At 46.3% G+C, this 18,536-nt stretch overlaps 1 non-coding gene across 1 annotated transcript; it reads left to right on the forward strand.

Moving 5' to 3' along the window:
* The first annotated feature begins 18,191 nt into the window (after window positions 1-18,191).
* On the forward strand, window positions 18,192-18,298 carry LOC118895110. Its single transcript, XR_005019880.1, has one exon. It is a non-coding gene; the product is annotated as a U6 spliceosomal RNA (small nuclear RNA).
* Window positions 18,299-18,536: the final 238 nt, after the last annotated feature.

Raw genomic sequence — 18,536 nt, forward strand, 5'->3', positions numbered from 1 at the left:
ACAATTGACCCTACCCCTATCAAGGTGAAGAAGAACCACCCAGAAAAAATACTTCCTTGGTGTGACTTTCAACACAATATTTTGAATCCATATCTCTAGGAAAATTTTTCTAAGGATCTATAGCAGATCAAATAATTCTTAAACTCCATTCAGTACTCTTCTTGTTAGTAGTAATATTAATATTGTTAATATGAGACTATTATAAGTTGTTAATGTAAAACAAATACATAATTATTGGACTGTCGTTAGAAATTAAGATTTCTAGTATAAAAGAGATACAAGCATAAAATCAAAGAAGTTAAATCAAAACCTTCTAATATTAAATTTGAATGGGATATATCAGAATTGTCTTATGATTTTTTTTTCTCTTAAAAAGTATTACCTAGTTCTGTTCATCAAAAGGGCCAAGAAGCAATGACATCCAGATTGTGGTTTCTAATACAACTTCCCTGTGAAAGGAATCAGAGGTTTTTTTGGGAAAAAATAAAGACTTACTCGTGGTCTGAAGCACAAAATGGGCAAGATTTTCACCCTGTTGTGTCAGAAAGCAAGGAGGCTGTTGTAGGCGCCATGGGGCAGAGTAAGGATATAGGACTAGCAATCCAGGTGGCAAATGGCTTGCTAGAAAACTCTAGACTGGAACTTGACTCCTGTTTTTAGTTCTAGCTCTCGACTTTGGGCAAGATGCTTAATCTCTCTGAGACTAGGTCTCCATGAAATTTATTTTTCATTAGTAAGATGAAGATAACTACCCTTTCCTTATCCTCAGCTTAGGGCTATTGCCATCCCATAAGACTACCTTTGCATAAAATAGAAAACTGCCCCTTCTTCCTGGCCTCTTAGCTAGGTGCCCTTGGGAACACAGTATAACCAACATTTATTATCTCACAGTTTCTCTAAGAATCCAGATACAGCTTAGCTGAGTGTCTCTGGCTCAGGGTCTCTCATAAGGCTGCAGTCAAGGTGGTGGCTTGTGTCTCATCTGAGGGCTTGATTGGGGGTGGATCCATGCCCAAGTTCACTCAGTGACTGTGGGCTGGATTCATGTCTGTATAAGTTACTGCTCCACCAGAGGGAAACAGAACCAGTAGGATGTGTCTACGTCTATGTCCTTGTCCAAGTCCATGTTCACGTCCACACCTGCCTCCAAACCCACACCTGCATCCACACCTGCACTCACATCTCTCTCTATCTAGATCTATATATTGCAAGGACCTGGCTTATGTAATTGTGGGGTCTGACTAGGTTAGTCTGAACTCCGTACGGCAGGCTGTGAGGAAGGCAGGTGAAATCTTTTGGGCAGAAGCTGATGCTATAATCCACATCCTCAGGGAAACCTCGGTTCTGATTTTAAGGGCTTTCAGTTAATTGAATCAGACCCAGATTATCTAGGAAAATCTCTTTTGCATAAAGTCAACTGATTCTAGATGTCGATCACATCTACAAAATATCTTCACAGCAACACCAAGATGTGTGTTTAATTTAATAGCTGGGTACTATAGCCTGGCCAGGTTGGCACATAAAACTGACCATCACAAATTCCTCAAGAGCTGCCAGCCAGCGGGTGTCCTCATTTCCTTGCCTTGTGGGCCTCTCCATAGGGCAGCTCACAACACAGCAGCTGGCTTCCTCGGAGCAAGGGAGTGAGAAGAGCCAGAGAGAATGTCCGAGCAAGACAGAAGTTGCAGCCTTTTGTAACCTGATCTCTGAAGTGACATCTTGTCACTTCTGTTGTATTCTATTTGTCAGAAGCAAAATCTGTAGGTTCAGCCCACACTCAAGGGGAGGGGATGAGCCAAGGGTGTGAGTAGGAGTCTGCAACCATAGGGGTCCTACTCAGTAAATGCTGGGATGAGTAAGTGAGATAATGTGTGTGAAAGAATTGTGTCATCCAGTAGATAAATATTAGCTAGAACCATATAAAATTGCTAGTATTAGATTGTTCATTTTTTACCCACAAAAATGGCTCTCACCTAACGTAAGTTGTAGTTAAATAGGGAACTGATAGGGTGTAAAACAACTTTATAATTTTGGAGGGGGCCAGGCATGAATGGAATCTTGGATAAATGGCAGCGGTGAGGGGTAGAGAGAGAGAAGCAATGTCAGTTTTACTAGGTTTGCATTTGACTTGTTCCTCTCTCTCACTCTCTCTCTCTATATATAATTTCTATCATCTATCTATCTATCTATCTATCTATCTATCTATCTATCTATCTATCTATCTATCATCTATCTATCTATCTATCTATCTATCATCTACTACCTACCTATCTATCATCTATCATCTGTCTTCTATCTATCTGTCTAGCTAGCTAGCTATCATCTATCTATATCTATCCCTATATCATTGTCTACTGATTGATCTATCTTCCTATCTGTCATCTATTTATTATGTATTTTGACTGGTCAGCTGCTGGGATTGATTTGGGCATATTTAAAATGCAACCCAAGGCTAGCGCTTTGCAAAGATTTTGTCTGCACCTTGAGAAATGAGTTTGTTGTGAACTAAGGGAGTACCCGCAGCATACCCCTCTGAGACATCTGTCCACAGTAGATTCTTTTCTCTCCTTTCATTTTCTTTTCTTCTTCTATGTTTTCCCTTTCTGATCCATTTGGCACCAAAGGCAATAGACTTCCCAGCCCTTTGTGGATGAGAGAAAAAGAGCAGGTCCTCTGTAACCCTAAAGGTATAACTTTTAAAGCGATAAACCATAGTTAGCTTATCATCCTGAGGCCACCCTCAACGACACACAAGTCCTGTACACAGTCTTACCTAGAGAAACAGATATGTATGTTATTTCTATATTATTCTACAGATAGAAATATTTATCTAGAGAAATAAAAAAATAAGAAAAGAAACAAAAGTGCACATGGAGCAACTTTCTACCTGGAGGAAAGGTGTATCTCTTCTGTCATAAATGATCCTGAATTGGGTTTCTGCCGCTGCCAACTGACACTTTTATACTAAATTGTATTTTTTTTAAAGGGGCGTGGTCAGAGGAAAGAAAATTCCCACCAGTTTGAAATAAAGTAGGGCAAGTCAACATACTTCTACCCATTTTCTTTGAGTGCAATTCTTTTGTTCCTCTGTTTCTTCCACAGTTTTTAATGGGCATCATCCTCAGATTCAAAGACCAGATGTGCTTTCTTATCATCCAAGATGAGCTCTTATTAATGGAAGAGAAGAAAATCAGCAATGTGGATTTTTAAATAGAACTTGGCGGGAACAGAAAGTAATGCCACTCTGCATTCAGAAATCCCAAACGTAGTGCCATGCTGACCTGGAGGAACAACCAACTTCGTGGCATCGAACCCCTTCAGTTAACAGGATGGCACCGGGCTTACTCACTTGCTGTCCCCCACTCTCTCCCACTCAGTCCCTCCACAATGTGGTTCTTGTCTCCCAAGTGTGAGGAGTAATAAAGTGTGTGAGGTTAATAAAGGGGCGAAATGCGTGGGAAACTGAGGTTTTCCTTTTTCTTTTTCCTCCTTTACTTATTTTCATTCCCCCAAGACTTGTTCCTCCCCTCAGTCCCTCTGTCTGCAAATAAAATATTGTCTTTTTAACCTAAATACAAGAAACACAATTAAGATTCAGTAATCGACATGTTCACGAAAGACATGCACAGATAAGTTCATGGCAGCACTCTCCATTCTAGCCCCAAACAATCCAAAGGGTGTGATGGGAAATAGTGACGTGTTTGCACAGTGGGGTCCTACATGGTAAAGAAAATGAATGAACCAACTCTACATGCAACAGTGTGGGTGAATCTCACACACATGATTTTGCATGAAAATTACACAAACACAAAAGAATAAAATGCATTTACGAAAAGTCCCCAGACAGGCAAGACTAATCAGTGGTGTGGGAAGTCTGGCTAGTGGTAACCTCTGAGAACTTTGAAGGGTTGGAGCAGTAACTTGGGGGGTCTGAGAGGGGCCTCTGGGGTGCTGACAACGTTCGTTTTTGGTGTGACTTGGGTGGTTACACAGGTGTGATCACTTTGTAAGAATTCATCAATTTCTATACTTACAGCTTGTGAAATTTTCTACACGTGACTGACATGGATAAAAAAGTTTAAAATAATACCAATATGCTAATAGGGAAAAAATACGACAAAGGAAGTAGACCCTTTGGAAAAGCTCCCCATGAACTGCTCAGAAGTTTGCCAAGGGAAAAGCAGAGGAAAGTTGGGTGGAGTCAGAGTTGAGTGGAAGTGATAGAATTAGTTCTTTTTCTGGACTCCTTGGAGCTTTGATACAGGTGTGTAATTGGAATTTGGGCTTTATAATCAAAACTGAAGTCCTTTGAAGGATTTCCAAATAACTCAGTGTATTGCTAAACATAAAAAAAAAAAAAAAGTGCAGGGAATTCCCTGGCGGTCCAGTGGTTAGGACTCTGTGCTTCCACTGCAGGGGGCATGGGTTCAATCCCCGGTCAGGGAACTAAGATCCCGTGTGCCTCACGGTGTACAGAGATCGTAAAAGCCAAAATATGTACATATTTCCAAAATGATTCAGATAAACTAGGAAAGTCAGAGCCAAGTCTAACCCTCCAGGAATGTGTGCACTACTCTGGTAGTTGGGCCTTGGGTCAGAGGAGGAATCCAGGACTGGGTTTGCCATTGTTCTGGCACCAAATTCCATTTAAAAAATTCCAGTGCAAAACAGTGGTATCTATTTAGACCTGAGCCACCAAGAAAATATTTCAGAGAGGGTCTTCTCCGCCTTAAAGTGCAAAATCAACGGGTCCTGCAGGATGGAGGATGGAAGGGATGTTTTCTGGCCTTCCTTGCCCTGCAGGGTCTCTGTTGCCAATCCTTTCTGGAGACCAGACCGATAGGAGATGGACTTCTCAGCCTTTTTCCCAGCATCCATCTCCACCTGGCCCTCCATCCTGACCTGCACTGCCTTGTCTCCTTCCTCAGGACCTTGTCTGAGGGCATCACCTCCTCAACGTTCATGGAATTGACCCCTAGGTGCATTTTCAGCTCCTCCCTCTCCCTTCCCCATCCAACGAGTCACCAAGCTCTGTGGCTTGCCCCTTGCCTCAGCTCTGGAAGAGGGGTTCTCATCCTTAGCGAACACTGCAATCACCTGGAGAGCTTTAAAGCACGGACACCTGGCTCTCACCCCTGAGGTTCTGCTTCAGTTGGTCTGCAGGTGTAACGTGGGCATCTATACTTTGAAAGTCCTCCTGACTCTGATGTGCAGCCCAGGTTGAGAACCTCAGCTCCAGATTTGGCCTCTTCCTCTCCACTGCTGTCCTGTTTTCCCTTGTTCCCGCTGACACTACGTTTCTTTGCCCTATTGAGACAGCCTCCTAACTTTGTCTCTGTCTGGCCTCATTACTCTGACCCGTATGTGCTGTCCTCTTGATATCCTAACCTAAAATCCTACCTCTGGCATTCAAAGTCTGCCCTAAGTAACTCCTATCTACTTTTTAACCTTATCTTACCCCACCCACCGGTGCCCTGCACCTCCAAGTACGCGTCCCATCCATCTGCGTGCCTGCATTTTCCTGGTACCTGTTGAGGGTGTGTCACCCATACCTGCCCCTGAGACCTAAAGGATCCGGGCCTTGATTTATCTCTGTGTTTATTTCAAAGCACCCGGTATTTGTCGAAGATGTTTTACAGCCGTGCTTCAAGAGATATGCAGTGGTTTATGCCCTGAACCGGCTCTGACTTGACCACAGATGCACAGATGAGACCTGGAGGTGTCCGAAAGTTCCCTTTGCTTCACCACCACGCTAAGATCTCCGCAGGGGGTGGAGGAGGTGGGGTGGGGTGGGCTAGAGAGACTTGCCCTCTGCTAGGCACAATTTGTGCCGAGTGCAAAGAAGCCTGGAAGACTGCGCATGCCCTGGCTGTCCCTAGCCGCCCCCAGAAATCTCCGCCCCTTTCCTAGAGCCCGCCTCCTACCCCTTCAAATCCTTCACTCCCCTCCCCTTGGAGAGAAGGTACTTTTAGAGCATGAACCCTCCTTTCTCCATTCCTTGATCAATGAATCAAGTTTCTGCACTGCTCTACCTGACATTTGATTGGCATTTGCAGCTCTGGGCAAAGGACTCATTAAGGGGTCACCCACCCACTGGGGATCAGTAACAGTTGTCTTCTCTCAACACCCAGCTGGATCTCCATACCCCTGGAAACCTTCCTTCTGTCAGTTAACACATCTGTTTCTTCTCCATTTTCCCCCAGCACACTGTTTATACCCAGGAGACACAGAGTCTGCCCTGTGTCGCATATAGGTAAGGATTTTCTATTCCGATGAGACTGAGAGATCCCAGGAGATGGGGCCCCTCCATTGCAGGTAATAAGAGACCTGGTCTCCTCTGCATCTAGGATGCTGTGAGTAGTATTCCATCCAAGGGAGAATTGAGAAATAGCCACTCAAATCATTCTCTGTGCTCTGTGGTTCTGAAACCAGCTGAGAAAGACATTCTTCAAAGTGGATGCTCTGTAAATGCAAAGTTCATGAGATAATACATTCTGCATCTGAATTCCAGAAGCAGTGGGATTTGAATCTGTGTTGGAACAATCACTCCACACCCTTTTCCCCTTTTCTTGCTCTGCTCTGTACTCTAGAGGCTATCAAATGAGAATATTTAATTTTGCAGGCTCCTTTGTAGCTAGGGTAGCTCTTTACAGAACTCTGGCTCAGGCAGAAGTCCCTGGGGGAGGCCCCTCTTGTGCTTCCCCTCTTCTGTCGACCTGGAATGCAGGCATAATAGCCGGAGGAGCAACAGCTGTTTTTTCACACTTAGAGTCATATGGTAATTATGATGAAGCCAGAAGACACAAGGATGACATTGTTTTGGGTTGGTCTCAGCCTATTAATAATGATGCTATTCACTAGGAATGCCTGGGGTTGTTCATCTGGGACCTTTCGGTGAGTCCTCAGAGACATTTCCCTGACCAGAGCCAATATTGAGGCTGGACTGCTCTTACAGATCTTATTATAATTGCAAGATGTACCTCAGCAGCAACTATTAGGGAACTTTGCAAAAATCAGATTTATGACTCTGGGTTCCGGAGGGTACATGCCAGGTTTAAGACCATACTGTGAGGTTGCAGGTAGGGAGGGAGAGAGAGAGAGAGAGAGAGAGAGAGAGACTGGGCATGTATCTGGGGTTTTTGCCTTTATTGGGGTTGAGGGTGGGGTGTCTAGGGTTGCAGGTTCATTTTTTTACTGACAGATTTACAACATAAGAGTGGAAATTAAAGCACAGGAAAGGGCACACAGGGTCAGTCCAGTGGTCAGTTATCTAGGTCATCCAGGACCTTCTAAAAGGAGAAGGGGCGGCCTGGCCCTTGACCTAGTTATGTAGCTGGCAATGTGTTTATTTGTGATGGATTTCTTGGCGATCAAAAGCTTAACATCAGCACTTATGCTCAGAAAAGCTAGTTGTCAGGCATTCTCACGGCAGACATCCTTGAGTATTGGCCTCAGCCTTGGACTGTTTACTACGAAGCTTCACATTGTATGAGAAAAATAAAACTCTTTACTTCTTTAAACTAGTCTTTGTCAAGTTTTTCACACACACACACACACACACACACACAAACACGCACACACGCTTGATATCTCTAACATAGGGGTGGAAAAATTCCTTTCTTCCCTTCTCGGTTCTTTGGATGGTTTAATAATGAAATTGACACAACACAAAGTAACAAGAGAAAATTTAATTACATACATATATACGAGAGTCCCATAAAAATATGAGACTCAAAGAAGTGACCAAAGCAGGAAGCTTTTATATCTTTTAGACAAAGAAAATAAATTTGTGAAGAATTGATAAGACAAAGGGGTTTAGGCTTGGCATAGCAAATTGGTGAAAAAATAACCAGGTTCGTTTACACAGCCTTCTTGGCCCTGAATTCCCAGGCTCTGGTGATAAGCATGCCTTCTCCTCTCCTGGTACAGGGAGGGCACCTTTCACCCTGGAGATTGATCTCCTGCTTTCAGGGACACAGAGAAGGGTCAGAGTGTTCTTGCAACAGCTGTTTCTCAAATACCTTTAATTCAAAATAATCAATCATATTTGGGGGTGGCGTATTCTGCTCCCCTTTATCTCCATAAAATCCTCCTCTCCCATGCTTCCGGTTAATTAAAGGAGAGGGTTCTTCAACTCTCCTGCTTTAAGCTAATGCTTTAAGGGCAGGGTGGGCACATTCAACAGCAATAAGGTAATTAATAAGTAATTTATTTTCTGCAGCTCATTTTTCCTTTAACCTCTTATAAGCCTCCTACACTTACTAAGTGATTTCTGAGAACTTAGTATCGGTCGTGCTCTGGCTCTGGAGTGATCAACCAGCCATGTAGCAGCGCTGGCTGTGGTGTGCTGGTAAATGCTTAGGGGTGGGGGGACCCCGTGCCATTTGTGCATTTCCCATTTCTATGGTGTAAGTACTACCATCAAGGTGATTTCAAGCGTCCAATAGAGATGCACACAACTGGTCCCTGGGGGCCCTGAATGCCATCTGCAGCACACCCCTGGGACTCGGTGCTCCCAAAGATAACATCAGGGCTCTTGCAAAATTCATTTTCGTAAGAGTGAGCCTTAAACACATTTCTCCAGATAAAAGGCTTTTGATGGCGAGATCCAACCCGAGGGTAATGGCTGGGAGGCTGAGTGGATTTGGTCCTAGACTAGTGGCTTTCCTTTACCCTGAACTCCCCAAAAGTCTTGTCAAGAGCTCCACCACCTTCCCATTTTCTTTCTTTTGTGTCATGCTGATTATGAAACACACCAACTTCACTCTAATTTCTTTTGGGAGGGAATTTAATAGACCCATTTTTTTCCAACAGTTATGTTTAATCATCCATTCCAGGCTGATCTGATGTGTTCAAAATTGCTATGAATTATTTCTGCCTTTGGTTATTTCACGTACTATTTCCTTATGCTGAAGTTCACATAAGGGATTCTGCCACTAGGGAGTATCTGAACTCAAAGGGGCTGGCCATGCAGCATTGACAAAGGCCGACTTGAGCTGTTAGTGATGCTGAGGAGGGAGTGGGTCCCCTACGTGGGTCCTCACCTTCCCCAACCACACCCACTCACTCAGACTATAGGGACTTGCCCTTCCTCTTGGGCTGAGCTGGTGAGATCCCAGTTATGTCACCTGAAGTTACAATTTCATTAATTGGGTCTCATTAACCAGGGATTGGTTATACCTCTATTTGTTTAGTTCAGGTTTCCTGTTATACTTGGAAGGAAGTGTTTGCTAAGCAAATTAACAGTGTAATCAAGATCCCAGGGAGAATGTTTAAGTGATTAAACGTCAAAGGTAAATTACAATAGAGTATAATCACTATTTAAATAAATACCCCAGGGTCTTTCCCTAGAAACATCTTGGAGGGCAAATAATTTAGTTATTTTATACACCTAGAAATCATAAAAGCAAGATTTTTTAAAATGTTATTCTATAATTGAGGATATTCAGATTGATGTGACTGCAGCCAAATTGTGCAAATGAGAACTTTGAGTATACCTCAAAGGATAGTTACAGAAACACTAATTATATCCTGTATGCATTATATTATTTTTTAACCGTAAACAAGATGTACAGTCTTTTTTTATATATATATATAAATTTATTTATTTATTTTTGGCTGCTTTGAGTCTTCTTTGCTGCGCACGGGCTTTCTCTAGTTGCGGTGAGCTAGGGCTACTCATCGTTGCGGTGCGCGGGTTTCTCATAGCGGTGGCTTCTCTTTGTTGTGGAGCACAGGCTCTAGGCACACAGGCTTCAGTAGTTGTGGCACGTGGGCTCAGTTGTTGTGGCACGTGGGCTTAGTTGCTCCGCTACATGTGGGATCTTCCAAGACCAGGGCTTGAACCTGTGTCCCCTGAATTGGCAGGCAGATTCTTAACCACTGCACCACCAGGGAAGTCCAAAATGTACAGTCTTTCCATGTGATTCCAACTTAAGTGTGGATCACTTGCTAATCAATTCACTTCTGTTGTTCAGTTTCCCAAAATTAAAAATAGCATTATTGGGCTTCCCTGGTGGCGCAGTGGTTGAGAGTCTGCCTGCCAATGCAGGGCACGCGGGTTCGAGCCCTGGTCTGGGAGGATCCCGCATGCCACGGAGCGGCTGGGCCCGTGAGCCACAATTACTGAGCCTGCGCGTCTGGAGCCTGTGCTCCGCAACGGGAGGGGCCGCGATGGTGAGAGGCCCGTGCACCGCGATGAAGAGCCCCCACTTGCCGCACCGCCCCCACTTGCCGCACCTGGAGAAGGCCCTCGCACGGAAACGAAGACCCAACACAGCCATAAATAAATAAATTAATTTAAAAAAACAAAAACAAAAACAAAACTGAAACTATAAAGTTTTAAAAAAAAAAAAAAAAATAGCATTATCTGCCCATACAAAGACTTGGACATGAATACTCATGGCAGTTTTTAATTTAGAGTAGCCCAAACTAGAAGTAACCCAAATGTCCACCAACAGGTAAATGGATAAATAAATGTTGATATATTCACACAACATAACAGTACTCAACAGTAAAACACGAACAGACTACAGATACATGCACCATGGATAAATCTCAAAACTATGATGCTGAGCAAAGGGAGTTAGACACAAAAGCATTAATACTGTGTGATTCCATTGATATGAATTTTAGAAAAGACTAAAGTCACCTACAATGACCAAGAGTAGAATAATGGTTGTCTTGGGGGGCCAGGGGTTGAGAGTATGGACATCTTTGGGGGACTATTCACTATTCAGTCTACCACAGTCTGCCTCAGGCTCCCAAAGATTCGTACCCATGCTACGTGCAATATACAGTCACCCGGTCCCAGAGACCCCCAGATTCTCAAATCATTACAGCATCAACTCAAGTCTAAAATCTTATCATCTGTCTTATCAGATCAAAAGTCCCAAATCTCATTATCTAAATCACTGAAATCAGGTATCAGTGAGACTCTGGGTATGACCACCCTGGGACAAAATTCCTCTCCGTCTGTGGATACGTGAATTAGAGTCCAGAATTTCAATGATGGGAAGCATCAACCCCCAAGTGACTCATTGGAAGTGATGGTAAGTAGGGCCAATGTTACTTCCACGCTTGATTTCCACACTTATATGTAATACCTACTGGGGACACAGGATCATGTTTTGTTGTTGATTTACTACATCCTGGAGGGTAGTGCCCACCCTTGATGGGTATCACCTCCAAGCTGATGCTTTACCTGTGTCTTCAAAGAATAATTCTATTGTGCTATCAGGTCAGAAGCTTTGGTGTGGTACAGTATGTGATAGGACCAGTGACTTTGTGGTCATTGGCCCACTGTCAAACTTTTTTGCTCTAGAGTGAGTCTCTGAGCCCATGAGATGTTACGTGGTATCCGTATTCGTGGATCAAATATTCTGTAAACCTTCAGCTAGTGATGCTGCCTGAAGCCCTGTAGACAGGAAAGGCAAACACACATTGGCATATGAGTTAATGCCTATCAAGGTGGGCCATTCCCTTCCAGGATAGCTGGTTGGTCTCTGAATGATGGTACCATTTTGAGAGTTCAGGGTGGCACTCTATTGTTTGAGGGTTGGACATTCAGCCATAGCAGTAGCGAGATGAGCCTTGATGAGTTGGAGCCCATGCTGCTGGGCTCTTGCATAGCCGCCTTCCTGTCACCATGGCTATTCTATTCATGTATCCATGGTGTAAGCACTGGTGTGGTCAAGGAATGAGAGGACTGACCTCAGTTGGCTGAGTCATTTTATCTACTTGGTTGCATGGTGAGTGCTCTCTGGTGGATGCTGATGTAGAACACAATGATCTTTACACTTAATGCTCATTCCCACAGGACCATCTACAGACCTCCTTGTCCCTAATCTTCAAAACTTCCTTCCTCCAAGCCACTGAACAGCGAGCCAAGCAGTTCACCATTGCCCATAAGTCCATACATGTGCTAACCTCAGGCCACTTCTTCTGCTCCAAGTGGATGACAGAGGTTTGAAGCTCTTCCCATTGGGAGGAGTTCCATCACCATGACTTTCAGGGCCCCCTCCCTGAGCGCTCAGCGACTGTAGTGCATCAATAGTCTGTTTTCAGGGTGTACCATGTAGCAAGCTGACTCATCAATTAACTAAAACTTAGCCTTTTATCTCCTCTTTAGCAGGTAATAAGGTACAGTCTTCATCCTTGTGGCCACAGGTGTGAACAGCAGCCGGCATTCAGCAGAGGTGGGAGCTAGATCAGCCTTGGTGAGGGGGCCATGCCGAACCTCCCTCCACCCCTGCCATCTTGGCTACTCCACCCATGGGCCATTGCAGGGGCAATGGGTGACTGAGGACAGAGGCCATTGGACACCACCAGACCAGTCATCCTGTCCGACTGGTTGTAGAGGCACAGAGACCCTCAGTGGACAGTGCCATGGACACGGGCATCTGCATGCCCCCTGCTCACTCCCAAAAGCCCATCCACATCCCTTTTCCCTGGGCTTCCAGTGTCTTTGTCTGCTGGGGCTGATAAAACACAGTACCATAGACCGGGGGAGGGAGGGAGCTTAAGCAACAGGCATTTATTTCTCACAGTTCTGAAGGCTGGAAGTTCAAGATCAGGGTGCAGGCATGGTTGGGTTCTGAGCTCTCTTTCTTGCTTGTACCTGGTCAACTTCTGCTGTGTCCTCACATAACAGAGAAAGAGAGAGAGCTCCCTGGTGTCTTCTTGTGAGGACACTAATCCCATCACGAGGATCCAACTGTCATGACCTCATCTAACCCCAGTTACCTCCCAAAGGCCCATCTCCAAATACCATCACATTGCAGGTTAGGGCTTCAACATATAAATTTTGGAAGGGGGAGGGGGGGGAGACACAATCCAGTCCATAGCATCCAGTCTCTGATCTACAACCCTGCTTCTTCTAGGTCTCCACCAGAGGTCTCCACCCACTGGTGTAACAGTGGTAAATGACATGGATCTCTAGGCCACCTGCAGGCGCAACTTACCTGTGCCTTCTGGCCCTGCTGGTGCCTCATCTGTAGGCTCCGCTCCCATTGTAAGAATTATTTGCTGATTGCCTGCCTGACCTTGTGAGTGTGCAGGTCATGATGGGCAGTGATGGCTACATGGTCACTTGGTGTTCATGGTCAGGTAATCAGTCTCAATCAGGACCCAGCAGCAGGACAAATGCTTTTCTTTTCAAATACTGTGTATTTCTCTGCGGCAGAGGCATGGGCTTGCTCTAGAATCTTAGGGGTCTACATTGTGATTCTCCTGCTGGGGTTTGTCTTAAGTGGCACAATGTATTTCCCCACCGCAGACACACAGGGTCTACCAGGCTGCATGGCCAAGCAGCAGGCACACTTACACCACAGCCTGGACCTACTGCGGTGCCCTTTCCTTTTCTCAGTGTCCCTGAGAGCTGGCACCTTCCATGCCACAGAGTAAACGTGTTCGGTGATATTCTGAAGTTTGAAATATGCTACTTCCAGAAAGCGGAGAACCAAGCTGTGCTTCCTTCTTAGAGGTGGGAGGTAAAAGATGCAATAATTCATCCTTTACTTTAGAGGGGATGTCCCAGCAAGCCTCGGCCCATTGGGCCCTTAAAAATTTACTGAATATCCTGAATTTTTACAGCATTTTCTCCCACTTTCTGGAGCACTTCTATCTTTCAGAAACCTCCAGCATACTTGCCACTTTTGTTCATTCAGTCTACTTACCACGTCATCTATAGAGTGGGCCAACGTGATGTTCTGGGAAAAGTCCAGCTGGCCCAGGCCTTTTCGGATTACATTATGACAGGGGGCAGGAGAATTAATGCAACCCTGTGGCAGAGCTATAAATAAATGCTGTTCTCCATCCCATGTGTAAACTGCTTCTAATCCTCTTCCCTGATAAAGATGAAAAATAACGCATTCATCAAATCAAGGGCTGCATATCACATCCACGCTAATTGATTCTAGAAAAGAGACCACATCTGGCACAACAGCTGTTGTCAAGGCTGCTGTGTGGTTGAGTTTGCAGTAGTTCACGTTTATCTTCCAAAACCTCCACGACTTGGAAGGGGCCCAGTTAGTAAATAAAACGGAGGAGGTGATAGAATCCACCGCCCCCTGCACTGGTTTTTAAGGATCTTTCATTTCTCTGGGAAATATTGTTTTTTATTTAGTCTCTTGGCCTGAAGTCAATTACATGAGTTTCTGCTTGGCTTTCCCACTGTGATAGCTCTGACCACTTAGGCCAAGGAATCCATACGTGGTAGAGCAGAGTCCTAGGGCTACCACAACAAAATACCACCAGTGGGTTAGTTTAAACAACAGATATTTATTTTCTCACAGCTCTGGAGGCCAGAAGTCCATCATGAAGATGTGGGCAGGGTTGTTTCCTTCTGAAGATGTGAGGGAGAATCTATCCCCTCCCTCTCTCTTAGCTTCTGGTGGTTTTGTGGAAATCGTTGGCTTTCCTTGGCTTGTAGAAGCATCACTCCAATCTCTGCTTCCATATTCCCATGGTGTTCTCCCTAAGTGTGTCTCTGTGTCCAAATTTCTCTTTTTTATAAGGACACCAGTCATATTAGATTAGGGCCTGTCCTAAAGACCTTAACTGATTACATGTGCAACCATCATTTCCTAACCAGGGAACATTCTGAGGTACTGGGGATTAGGACTTCAAAAGGTGAGTTTTGGGGGACACAATTCAACCCACAATGTCTGGGCTCTCCAACTACCAAGTCTGTCCATTCCAGTTATATTGATACATAGAGGATGGGGAGATGGCCACTGGGTGAGTCTGTGCACCTGCCAGACCTGGGCCAAGTCTGGCTTTATTATCAGCCCCAATGTGCCCCCACTCCAACAGGGGCACCCTGGTGATGCTTCAAACCCCTGAGTGTCAACCACCGTGTACAGCAGCCCTCAAACTGTGTGTGTCTCCTTTCCGTTAGTGGCTGTGGGTCCCTTTGGGGAATGACTGGGGAATCATTACCAGAGGCATTTGCTGTGGTGCTGAGGGCCCTTCCTCCTGAGAATCCAGCGTCTTCTTTAGTCAATGGGCTTCAGCCCTGAGAAGTGGCTCCGGTACAGAAAGTGGGCAGGGGGTGGGACTTGTCATTGCCCTCAGCATCCCCATCAGCCATCCTTGATTTTGGTTGAATGTAGAGATGGGGCCGTACCCCACTGGCTGCCTCTCTGTCTTGTTCCTCGGAACTCTGTCCTAGTTTCCACGTCCAGGGCTCTCTGAGGGGTGGGCTCTTCTAGCTGCCCTTCCAGCCATGCTTCCCATCACAGTAATTGCATCCTTGTGGCTGCTGGTGGGGAAATGCTGCCCGCAGGCCTCTGTACTTGGTGGATTCCCTCCTCCCACAGCATCCTGTGGTCAGCCAGCCCCTAGCTTCCCAGCAGTGCTGGGGGCTTCTCACCTGCGGATTCCTCACCAGTGTCTTCAGATGGTTCCCAAGAACACAGGTGGCACGGTCGCTGCTCTGGACAAGCCCCCCGACAAGTTCCCCCAGCTCCCGCTGGTGCATGTCCGCTGGGTCCTGCAGCTCCAGTGGGGCAGAGCCCCTCTCTCCTCTAGCCAACCCAACCCTTCCCTGGCTGGGTTACGTTGCAAGTAAACCCAGGTTGGTGGCGGGATGGTGAGTTTGGAGTAGATCCCGGGGAAAGGGTGGGGGGCGCATGTTTTCTTACAAGGCAGGGGCCTCTGCATTGTCTTCAAGCAAGGTTAAGGCGGAGATGCATTAATCAGAGAAGAGTTGGCTACTTATATAGACCCAGAGGGTTTAGGATTTTCGTATTGACTCAGCTGTCACCATCCGGAGTGTCTGAGTCTCTGTCCTTTCCCATCAGGGCCCTCACTTTGTTATACCAGGCTTGTGGGGGTAGAGTCAACCTTCCTTGCAGGTTTGTTATCCTTACACTTAATTCCTGGGCCGGAGCCTCAGCTGGTTCAACCCTCCACGAGTCTCTCTACACACGGCCAAGGAGGTCCTATGGCTTTCACCTTTGTCTTTTATTTCCTCTTTTTTAAAAAATTCAAGTATAGTTGATTTACAGCGTTGTGTTAGTTTCTGGTGTACAGCAAAATGATTCAGTTATACATATATATGTTCTTTTCCATTATGGTTTATCACAGGATATTGAATATAGTTCTCTGAGCTCTACAGTAGGACCTTGTCGTTGATCCATTCTCTATGCAATAGCTTGCATCTGCTACTCCCACACTCCCAATCCACCTTTGCCTTAAGTTGATGACTGACCAACGTCAGGCTTTCGCCGTGTTTCGCCAGGGCTCTGACAGTGCCCGGCCACAGCCTCTGAGCCCACAGTCCTCATGTTGCTCTGTCCCAAACCTCTTGGTGCTCCCTTCCAACGGGATCTCATCCCATCCATCGTCTGTGAGGGGCGTCACGATTGCACTTGGGCTGAACCATCCGAGTACACTGAACTGTTCCAGGAATTGTCCATCGTTGCCCATCACCAGTGTGAAGTCCACATGGCCATCCAGATGGTGGATGATCCAACTACCTACTCCCATTTTAGAGTCTGCTTCTTTGGTCCAGTATTGCCCAGACTGTCCTCAGCAGGACACAGAGATGCAGGCGTGTGTGCGGAGCTTCACTGGGGTGGGGAGGTGCTGTCAGGGCCTGCACTTGGCAGGGAGTGAGGGATGCAGGACTGGGTCAGGAAGGAAACGGAGCAGCAGGAATGTGTTGGTAACAGAGACCTCGGCCAGCCCCGTGGTGCTGTGAAGGTGGGATGGCCCTTCAGAGGTGTCCCGAATTGAGGCCTGGGGCTGGGCTGTTGTCTTCCCACACTGTGGGTCTTTGGAGACAGGTTGCCCTTGGGAGGGGAGTGAAACCTTGGGCAAGGAAGCTCGCTTTGGCTGAGGACCATTCCTGGAGACACAGCAAAGTGTGAGTCATGCAGGCGACACTCCTGGAAGCCGGGGGGACATCTGAGGGTCTCCCTCAGCATCTGCTACAGGCCCGCCTTGGGGAAGGCTCAGGTGTGCCAGGCAACACGTCCCCAGCCCGTCTCAGAAAGGAGCCTGTCCACCTGTGTCCTGAAAGTCACAAAGCCCAGAACCTACTCCCCAGGAAAGAGTTCAGGGGTCCCCAGGCCTGCCTGAACCCCGACCAGGCCAGCTTCCCACAGGGAGGACTGGGGTGGACAGAGCACGCGGGTGCCTGGATCAGGCCCCCTGCAAGTGTGTCCTGATGGGGCAGGGCCGGGAGTGCTCTATCTGTCCCCACTCCTCTCTCCCCAAATCCCTCCTCTTCTTGCAGGAACAAGGTGTGAGGCGCAGACAGAATAGTGGACCTGGCCACAGAGGCTCCAAGAGGCTGGGAATGTCTGCTCCAGGGTCAGGCAGGCCTCTGGGGAGAAAGAGGAAGTGGTTCCTCCAATTGGTTCCTCCAACTCGGCACAATGGGCATTTGTGGACATTTTGGCTACACAGCATCCATTCCTACTTGTTAAAAACATCGAATCTCCTCTTGGAAAAGTACTTCTCTCCGATGTGTGTTGCCCTGGGCGTGTCCATCAGTCAAGGTGTTCTGCCAGCTCCAGCCAAAGGGTAGGCACATGACCCAAACTCAGCCATGCAGACTTTCTCTGGGACTTGAATTTTGAGGGGAATCATCTCCAGATGGAAAAAGGTGGTGGGAGCACGTTCCTCCCACTGACGAGCCCTGAACCAGAGGGCTGAGAGGTCCTGCCATGTAGACACCCAGGATCTGGTCCTGTTTCCAGACACTGTTCTCAGCTCCATCTATTCCTTGAGCTGCCCAACTTTCCCCTGAATTTTGCTTGTGACCCGGAGTTAGATGCTGTTTACAGCCAAAACCCTTGAATATGATAAGATGCAGCCCAGTCTGGTCCCCAGACGTGTGTTCATAACCACTAGCTATGGACGTGTTGGCTAAGAAACCCATCCTGGTTCCTCCGGGATTTGCCACGTTGGCTTTCCATGGGGTTCATTTTCATTTGGACCCCAGATCGTTTTGTTGAAATGTTATTGCTGAGAGCTGGGAGGATGGGGTGAGACAAGTTTTCTTATAAAGGACAGATTCAGGTGGGAGAAGGTGTCATTAGCCCTAAACAATCCTTTCTCATGAAGAACTTTCTGTCTTGATGATAACCCTAGATATTCATTTTCTTGTAAAAACTGTGCTTCAGGCATCATCAGGACCGGACAGCATCAATGCCGACACTGCCATTGAAAGTGTGTCTTCCGTGCTCACTTCGGCAGCACACATACTAAAATTGCAATGATGCAGAGAAGATTATCAGGGACCCTGTGCAAGGATGGCACGCAATTTTGGGAAGCGTTCCACATTTTTAAATGTCCATTGACAGATAAATGGATAAAGAAGATGTGGTATACACACACACACACACACACACACACACACACACACACACACACACAATGGAATATTACTCAGCCATTAAAACGAATGAAATAATGCCACTTGCAGCAACATGGATGGACCTAGGGACTATCATACTAAATGAAGTAAGCCAGAAAGAGAAAGACAAACACCATACGACATCACTCATGTGTGGAATCTAAGATAC

The sequence above is a fragment of the Balaenoptera musculus genome, chromosome 4, assembly GCF_009873245.2.
Source record: "Balaenoptera musculus isolate JJ_BM4_2016_0621 chromosome 4, mBalMus1.pri.v3, whole genome shotgun sequence".
Classification (NCBI taxonomy): domain Eukaryota; kingdom Metazoa; phylum Chordata; class Mammalia; order Artiodactyla; family Balaenopteridae; genus Balaenoptera; species Balaenoptera musculus.